Consider the following 8,628-nt stretch of genomic DNA (forward strand, 5'->3'; position numbering starts at 1 on the left):
TAGGTGTTCCCACAGACACAGCCCAGACCCAGGTTCTTGTAATATTCCTGTCTTCAAAGAATAATTGCTTTAGACACGTCACTGCAAAGTGTTGATACAAGCCACTATTTTTCAACCACACTGTTACATGCTCACACACAATGGAGTGACAAACTCTTTCCTTCCAACAAGAATAGTACTTGAAACTAAGCACTAACTCTTTTTTCTTTTTGCATGTAGTGCTTTTGCTTGTAGTGCCCTAAACTTCAGCTTTACATACAGTTTCATTCTGCTCCTCATAAATCCTCAGTGCAACAGTAGTAAATGCAAATTTTAGGGCATATTTGAGGGGTCCATAAGTACCTCCCTGTGAAACACAAAAGACTGGGACCTATTAGGCAGAAAACTACAACAGATTTAAAAAACAGATTTGGGGTTTATTTTGGCAACTGATTGAGAAGGATTTACCTTTGCACAGGACAGACAAGGGGAGTCTGTAGTGTTCTAGTTCCTTCCAGGCCACTGAAAAATCCATGGCATCAACCTCTTCTACTTCTTCCTCCCTCCAGGTGAAGACCACCCTTTGGTATCCTAAGCTCTCATTCCAAGGCTGAGGCTTCTTCCCTTCTGGTTAACCAGTGATAAGAAGAAAACATAAAATTACAAACTCTACTCAGCAGAAGCACCCAAGTCACCATGATGACAACATTCTTCCCTTTGGGCTTTCCCAGAAGATCCCAAGCTGGGTGTAACACGAGTTCTGAGCATTTTTGTACATCTGTACCACATAACACTGCTGTGTGCAGTAGGTGTGGGCCCTCTCTGGACAGAACAGCCCTGGGTGAGCAGTGACCCATGTCACTGAGTGCATTTAACGAGCAGACACCCAGAGCACTCCTTGGAAATCAGAACATGCCATTTTCTTAACAGACAGAAAACACCAAGAAAGAAAGAGCAAGAGGAAAATTGTCAGTCACTGACCAGTGACAGCATTGCTGGGAGAATCTGAAATACAGCAGCACCAAGATTTGATTCTCTGTAATTACTGATAGGGAGCAATGAGGAAAAGAACGTGTCTCCTCTGTGGAGTCCCAGGTTTCAACTTTATCCATTTTCAAAGTCTGCACTACAGGCTGTAACGACACAAAAAGAGATTAAATTAAGCATGGTGCAACATCTGGCTACTGCAAAACTGCAACTAGCTGCCACGGAGCGCTTAAAGTATACATCCAGCTATGTTAATGCACATATGCTCCTTTTTTCTTCCCCAAGTGTATCCAACAGCACTTGGCAATTAGCAGTGATGTTTTGTGTGCTGGCATGCACATAGACACAGGGGAGGAGAGCTCCAGGCAATCACTGAGTGGGATGGCGAGCTGTGGAATGGTTCTTCTAAAGGCATTACTGAAGGGAAGCTCATCCCGTATGATTTAGAATAAAAGATCATCTGACTGTTTTTTGTCAGAAATCCCATAGTATGAGGCAGTTGGCCTGCTGCATGTTGGCTGAAACCACAGGCTGTTCACTAAGAGCACATTTTTTGGTTGGTTGGTGCAGCTTAGAAATAAATCTGGTAGCAAGTGTGTCACATTCAGCTTTCTGTAACCCCCAGGACACCCCCAGTGCCACCGGGATGGCTTCGTTACAGAGAACACAGGTGGGTTGTGATGACTTTCCTGTCTCATTAGGAGGTGAAATTAGTGATATCCATTTGCTTTGCTTTCCATGAAGAACATGACTTGTCACCACCTCAGGGCCTGAATCTCCTCAGTGCTTGTACCACCCATGTGGAAGATAAGCACGATGTCCTCACAGCCAGAGTGTTTACACTGCTCTCTGATGTATTACTGCAGCAGCTTGGTTACATGAATTACAAATGTGTTTCTAAAAACGTGTTTTTAAAGGCTTTTGAAGCGCAAATCTGAGAGGTGACGTGCACACCAAAACTAGCATGGTCCTGGTGGCAATGACATGGAGCTGCACCTCTGAATCCACAGATTATGTCTTTCAGAAAACTTTGCAGACTAAGACACACTTAATTCTACTTTCTTTGCCACACTCCAAAGTTTTATTAGCTGTCTTTTAGGTAACTAAATTCAAGGTTGAACACTTTCCCTTCTCACTCCCCAAATGTGTATTTTTTTTCCTCTAAACCATTAAGCAAGTTTTCCAGTGCTTTGATTTTATATGGATTTAATAGCTAAGGGGTGTATTTATTATAATCAAATATGGGAAGCATACTAAGGGACAGAGGGAGGGAGTGCTAAAACAGTTCTGCAAAGTCAGACAGCCACAAGAAAATGGAAACATCAATGGAAGCTTCAAGCACTTCTAGCTGCAAAAATACATTTCCTTTTCTGCATCTTTAGCATGGAACATTTCCTCTTACAAGCAAGCACTTGGGAAGCCAGGCTTGCTCAATTCAACTCTGTTGCTGGAACAATCCAATAGAAACAAGGACTATGTCCTATTTTCCCAGCTTCTGCAGCAGCCCGCTGGAGCTTTATCCCTCAAGCACGAGCTCCATCTGGTGGGCTTTCCCAAAACGTCGAAGCATCCTTCCAGTCGTCCTGGAGCCAAATACAGGTGCCCCAACCTGGGAATTTTAGACACAGCTTGGTTCAGGGGATTGGTTTTGGTCCTCAGGGTCAAAGCCAGAGTTACAAAACACCCCAAGGAGAACTGACAGCAATCCAGCACCAGCACTTTGCCGCAGAGTTGGTCTTGCTTTGGTCTGAGCTCAAAGGACAACAAAGTGAAAGCTCCCCCTGCCTGGCTGGTCAGCTCTCGCGGAGGGAAGTCACCGCCACATCTGTGTCCGGGAGGCTCTGAATTCCCGTGCTTTGGAAACAATCAACGCAGCAGTCTTAAATGCATTTTCCAGTGTCAAGCCTTACAATATCCCCGTGCAACCAGTACCATGCTCTTTACTGACGAGAAAACAGGGAAAACGAAAGCTACTTCAAGAAGAGAAGCACCTAAGGCAAACTGAGTCCGGTCACACGGCAAAGCAGTGACAGGAGCCCCAATCCCTCAGCATCTTCTCCAGCTGCTGCACGCAGCCTCATCCATGGGAGACAGCACAGCTCAAGAACGGCAAAGTTCCCAAGTTTGCACTCTAGGGTGTTATCACAATTTTGAATCCTCTCTTATAAAACACAGGGTCCTGCGAAAGACATTTTGCTGTGCCTAAGTAGGACATCTATTTCAAAGATCTATAATTGCTTCCTGTCTCAAGTGTACAGATGATAAAGGCCAAAGCAGAAGATTACAAGTTAACTGTAATAAATTGCATTGGCCAGGAGAGCAGAATCTGAACACACACGAGATCGAAATGATAGAGAACACAATTATGCAAAGCTTAAAAACCCACATCTTATGTAAGAGCAGAAGTTTGTCTCTGCCTCAAGAGCACAGCATGTGGGAACGCACGTAACTTGTTCGCCTTCAGTCCTGGTAGGAGCCTCCCCAAATTGGGCAGGGCAGCAGGATTCATATGGATATGTGGATGGCTCACACACAGCCTCAGACGTGCGTGTGCAGCCAACAAGCCCCAAGTTTGTCTGTTTTTTCATTGTGTTCATGTTGTCAGGAGCAAAAGGCACAACAGAGACGCCTCTATTTACCATCCCCTTGCAGCCATTCAAAAGGAGTTACTGGGGACCCTTGATAAGAGCAAGGACTGCTTGTTAGAAGGTGGGCAATTAACAGGGAAATGCCAGAAGAGAGCTGAATGTCTGTGTGTGGTCCTCAGGGAAGTCCACGGGAGAGTTTGCCTCAAGACATTAGGAAATCTGTGTAGATAAGCTATAAGGACCAAGGAGGAATTGACTGGATACATTTACTTAATTTTTCCTCTCCTTTTCACAACAACAGCTGGAGGAACGCAGGGAATCAACCAAATCTGAGGGTGTGGAAAGAGCCCCCCTGAACTAAGTGGCTGGAAATGCTTCTAGGTATTGCTATTCCAAGTGGAACTGTTTGCTTAAAGATAATTATTTTTCTCAGCACCAGCTTTAAGGTTTTTCATACAAACTGATGAAATATTTTGCAGCCCCAGTTACTTCTCCCACTCCTCCACACAGAACTGGCATTTATTGTCTGTGAACACCCTAGCCTGCTATGCTGGAAGGCTCTGAGGAATGTTATTAGGATCACTGCTTAAAAAACACACTTAATACAAGAAACATGCAAGCAAAAAAACTCACAAGCCCCAAATTTCTTACAGGAATCTGCTTTCTCCTGGGTTCCATGGGTAGCTCTTCTCTTTTAATTCCTCTTTTGCTAATCTTTCTGGGGATAATCAGAATCCAAACTTGGAAAGGGTGGCAAACGTATCCCCCAGGGAGAGGGAAGTGCCCCATCACACCATATAGACAGTGTTTCCACAGTGCTGATCAGCTAACACAGGCAGAGAGGGCAAACTCATGCAATGCCTTCATGTGCAACCAACAGCTGATGATAATAACTGTCCCAAGGACAAGCCCCAAAAAATAAGGCCATCCCCTACATGCCAATATCCCCAATGTTGCTGAGAAAACAGGTCATTCAAAGGGTCAAGGTTCCCTTCTAGGATTTGCAAGTGTTGGCTTAGTAAAGAGAAAGAGAAAGGTAATAGCATTTTAAAACCAGGCAAAAGCAAAATAGGAAACGTGCAGCTTGGAAGTCACTCATTTTCCCCATCACCATCATAATCTTTGAAAGCAGGATAAGATGCAGTACATTTGTTTTCAAATATTTTACTCCTGTTAAGCAAGAAATGGGATGATGGAGAATTAGAGAGAGAGGAGGCATTAGCACCAGCTACAGCTTAGTCACAGCAAGGCAATCCTGCTTCAGTAAAGGTCTGGCACTACGCAGACAAGGCAGTTCCTCAGGTGCTTCCTTAATACATCCCACTTTTCCAGAAAAGATAGTGTGGTTTCTCTGTGAAGCCATCACGATGATAATAGTGACCGTGTCCACAAAAATCCTGTCACCAGATCAAGGGAAGACCAGCATCAAAGCACTTCAGCCTGGCATCAGTAAGGACATTTCAGTGTATTGACTGGATCACCTGCCAGCCCATCACCTCATTTGTCATGCACTAATTCATAACCTTCTCCTGCTTTATTGACAGTATTACAGATTTCCTTGGAATTGGCCTGGATCTGCACTACAAACGTTCTGTAGCTTACACACCCATTCCCTCCAGAGCCAATAGCCAGGCACTGTGGCCCTGGGTCACTGAAGCTGGATCTCCTAGGGACAGGTCTCACCTGCCTGAGGTCCTGTGTGGATTCTCTATCTTATAAGCCCAGAGCACATGCTGAGATTTCCTTGAGATAAAAGGTTCCCCTACCTTCTACCTGCCCACCCTTGAGACCTGCTGGCTTTCTACCAAATTGACTGAAGCTGGCAAATGTGACATTTCGTGGATGATACAGTCACCAGGAAGGTCTGGCAGACAGATGCATGGGCACAGCCAGCACAGCTTCATGAACACTGCTCCATAGGAAACCAGGCAAAAAGCATGGACCACTTCTGCCTGGGTCCCTTCCCCTCCATGCAAGAGAAAGGCTGGGTCATACCTCTGTTTGGGAACTCTGAAAATTAACCTGCTCCCTCTAACAAAGAGCCTGTGCCTTGGGCAACGGAAACCAGCTCCCGTGAGGTGAGGGAATGGCCCGGGAAGCCTTTGGAGAAGTCAGGTATTTTTACTGTACTTTGTCACTCCAAAGGAAATGTGTTTAAATTGCCAGGAATGGTTTTTCATGCTGGTCTAAAATCGTGTAATTTTGGGCAAATGCAGCCTTGCTCTCAGCTATGAGCACTGACCTTCTCCCTCCTGCTGGAACACCACACTGAGGGGTGAAGGAGGCCGAGGACAGGAAGGGTGTCCATTGTCCATTGCCATTCCAGCTCATGGAGGTGCACCACGGGCCTTTCCACATCCTGTGGGCAGAGAGGAGACAGTGGTTTAGCTCAGGAGGGCCTTCATCACGACAGGAAAAACAGCAGCAGAACAACAGTGTGCTTTTGTGAGCAGGACAGAACGCTTTGGAGCCCAATTAAAATCCTCTAGTAAACTTGGAGCACTCTTATAAAAGAGTAAATAAAAACCCATGGAAACACACTTCTCCCTCAGCAATGTGTAAACATAAAGCTGGCACTGATAAAGCAAAGCAGGGTGGCAGGGAGTGGGCTCTGCCAGCCCGGAGTGCAGCATTCCATTAACACAGGCAAAGCTGCTCAGCCTGGGAAGACTGCAAAAATTAGACCCTGGTGAAGGCTGAACTCTGGGTTAAAACGAAATCTTAATTTTCTCTTACTGCTCTGCTCTTCCTGGGGACACAGTATGTTATGTGGCTTGGTTTAAAGTGTTACCAGCCTTGCTAGATTTCTTTCCTAGAAGGACGAGGATGTATATTTATCGTATTTAGCTCTTACACTCCGACCTCCATAGCTGAACACTTATTTTCTGTAACAGAAATACGCAAGTACACGCAGGAGCACCTGCACATACAGTCCCCAGACCATCTGGAAGAACCTGAGTTTTCCACACATGTTTTTTCTATAGAGCAAGGAAAATCTGGGCATTTTAGCAAAGCCAGACTCGGCCTGGGCTCTGCAGAGCCCCACCGGGTTTCTGGGGACTTCAGAGGCAGAATGTCTGCAGAGTTTCAGGGACTAATATGTCAAAGTTTAAAGTAGCCTAAAGAATTTAGTGCAGATTTAGATGCCTGCAACTGAAATGTAATAATTTTGAGAACAATTAACTGAGATGAATGGCATCTGCTTGGTAGCCATGAAACACTGAGCCAGTGTTACACCCACCAGCACACATAAATCGAGGTGCAGTGCCTGGATCATTTTCTTCCCAGATGAAGAAAGGCTTACAGTCTTCATATGATTAAGCTGGTCCAAATAAAACGAAATGAAATACTGCTCATAAACAATAGTGATGTTTACATACAGAAACTAAACAAATTTGGGCAGAATAGGCTGAAAGAATAAGAACAAACAGGAAACTCATAAGGGATATTCCTTCCTTATTAATGTCCTCCCCCTTCCCGGTACTGCTCAGAGGTTTTTTTTGTTTGCATTTCCCACATCCCTTATCTGTGCTTTCAGATACAGAAAGCCACGCAACATGCTATAGCTTGAATGTTTGCATTCATCAAAGTGAAAACTTCTATTAGTAAGAACTCAATTATTTGGAAAAGGTTTCCTGGCGGCACAGCACCACCTTTTTAAGTTCTCTTCCAATGGGAATTTTGCTTTCTGCAAACCTCATCTGACTCGAAAGAAAAAAACAACCAAACAAGTAAATGGTTTGCTGTGACTCCAAAGTAAAGGACTGCAAAGGAATGAGCGTGGAAAGTGGAGCCTGTCACAAGCACCTGTGGAACAGTAGGAAGTTATGGTCAGCTTGTGAATAGTAGCACTAAGACTCCACGTGGGAATACTATTAAATTAACAGCACATTCAGATTAATTGTCCTCTTTTTTTTTTCTTCTGGGGACTTTTTTTTGTTTCAGTTGCCCAACAGGTATCTGGTAATGCAGAACTGTGGTGCTCAGAGGTCACCCTGCAAACGCAGTGGGTTTGATTTGGCGGGGAGGTTTTCTGGTTTTGCAGCTCTTTCTTAGATGTGCTTCAAAGTGCTGCCTTATTAATTTATCAGACAGGGGTAGAAAAGCAGCCCCAGCATTCTGACTCCACCACACCCCAATCCTCAGGGAAGTCAGGTGTCTCTTCATGAGCAGTGAGATGACAACATCACACACAGGCTTTGAATTTTAACTATCACCAGTAAGGATTAGGAGCAATCCCTGTGAACAACCAATTTTGCTGGCGTTACTAAGCCAGACTCGAGGCTGCTTTTAGTTAACTCTAATGCAATATTCATGCCTCAAACCTGATTTTAGCAAGTTCCCTTCCCTTCTAGAGAAAGCACATCACTGGAGGCTCCAAGTCCCCTGTTTGACATCCCCACACTCACTTAACTCTTGACCACAGGAGAATTTTAACAGGGAATAAAGTAATCCCTCTCTTTCTACTGCCAGCATAAGAGAGTATTGTTATCCCAGTTCATAAGAAATCAGCTTTTCTCCTGTACGGCTTTTCTTTCCTACAAGAACCCTGAAAATAAGGGGTGATTCACTGCCCCTCCAAAGCTGTTTTGGTGTCTGAACAGGTCACTTATGCAGAAAGGACTTCATTTGAAATATCCTGCTCTTTGGTGCTGATGACTGTGTTTTTCTGGTATCCTTGCTAATCCCTTCCATTTGGCATAACTAGGATTGTTTCTTCTGACATTATTTCCACAGATTCCATGCTGGGTCATGACTATACAGGATAGGCTGCAAATTTGGCACTGGGGAGAGAAAGGGGAAAAGAATAGGAATTACAAAAAGACCAGCTCTGATTTCAGTCTTCAGAAAAGGGCAGTTTTTCCTAACTTTTAGCACAGGGACATAATCTGACTGGTGCTTTGTGCCTAACTTTGAGTAATAAGTTATAAGTGACTGCTATATTTAGTCACAGATGGCTGGTTTTGTGAACAACTTGCAAAGAAGCAATGCATGTGCCAGCCCTACAGGATAATGCCATTGCCTTAAATGGACTAACTTGGGATTAAGACAACTAAGAGATGAGACACAGGAA

General features: G+C 44.5%; 1 protein-coding gene across 1 annotated transcript in view; it reads right to left on the reverse strand.

Moving 5' to 3' along the window:
- The window catches only part of NDNF (neuron derived neurotrophic factor), a 28,277-nt gene extending 24,495 nt beyond the window's left edge, over window positions 1-3,782 (reverse strand). Inside the window, exon 1 of the mRNA XM_064651432.1 lies at window positions 448-3,782. The gene's annotated coding sequence lies outside the window, so the exon portion shown is untranslated. The remainder of the gene's footprint in view (window positions 1-447) is intronic.
- Between the last annotated feature and the right edge of the window lie 4,846 nt (window positions 3,783-8,628).

This window comes from Pseudopipra pipra, chromosome 4, assembly GCF_036250125.1.
Source record: "Pseudopipra pipra isolate bDixPip1 chromosome 4, bDixPip1.hap1, whole genome shotgun sequence".
Taxonomy (NCBI): Eukaryota; Metazoa; Chordata; class Aves; order Passeriformes; family Pipridae; genus Pseudopipra; species Pseudopipra pipra.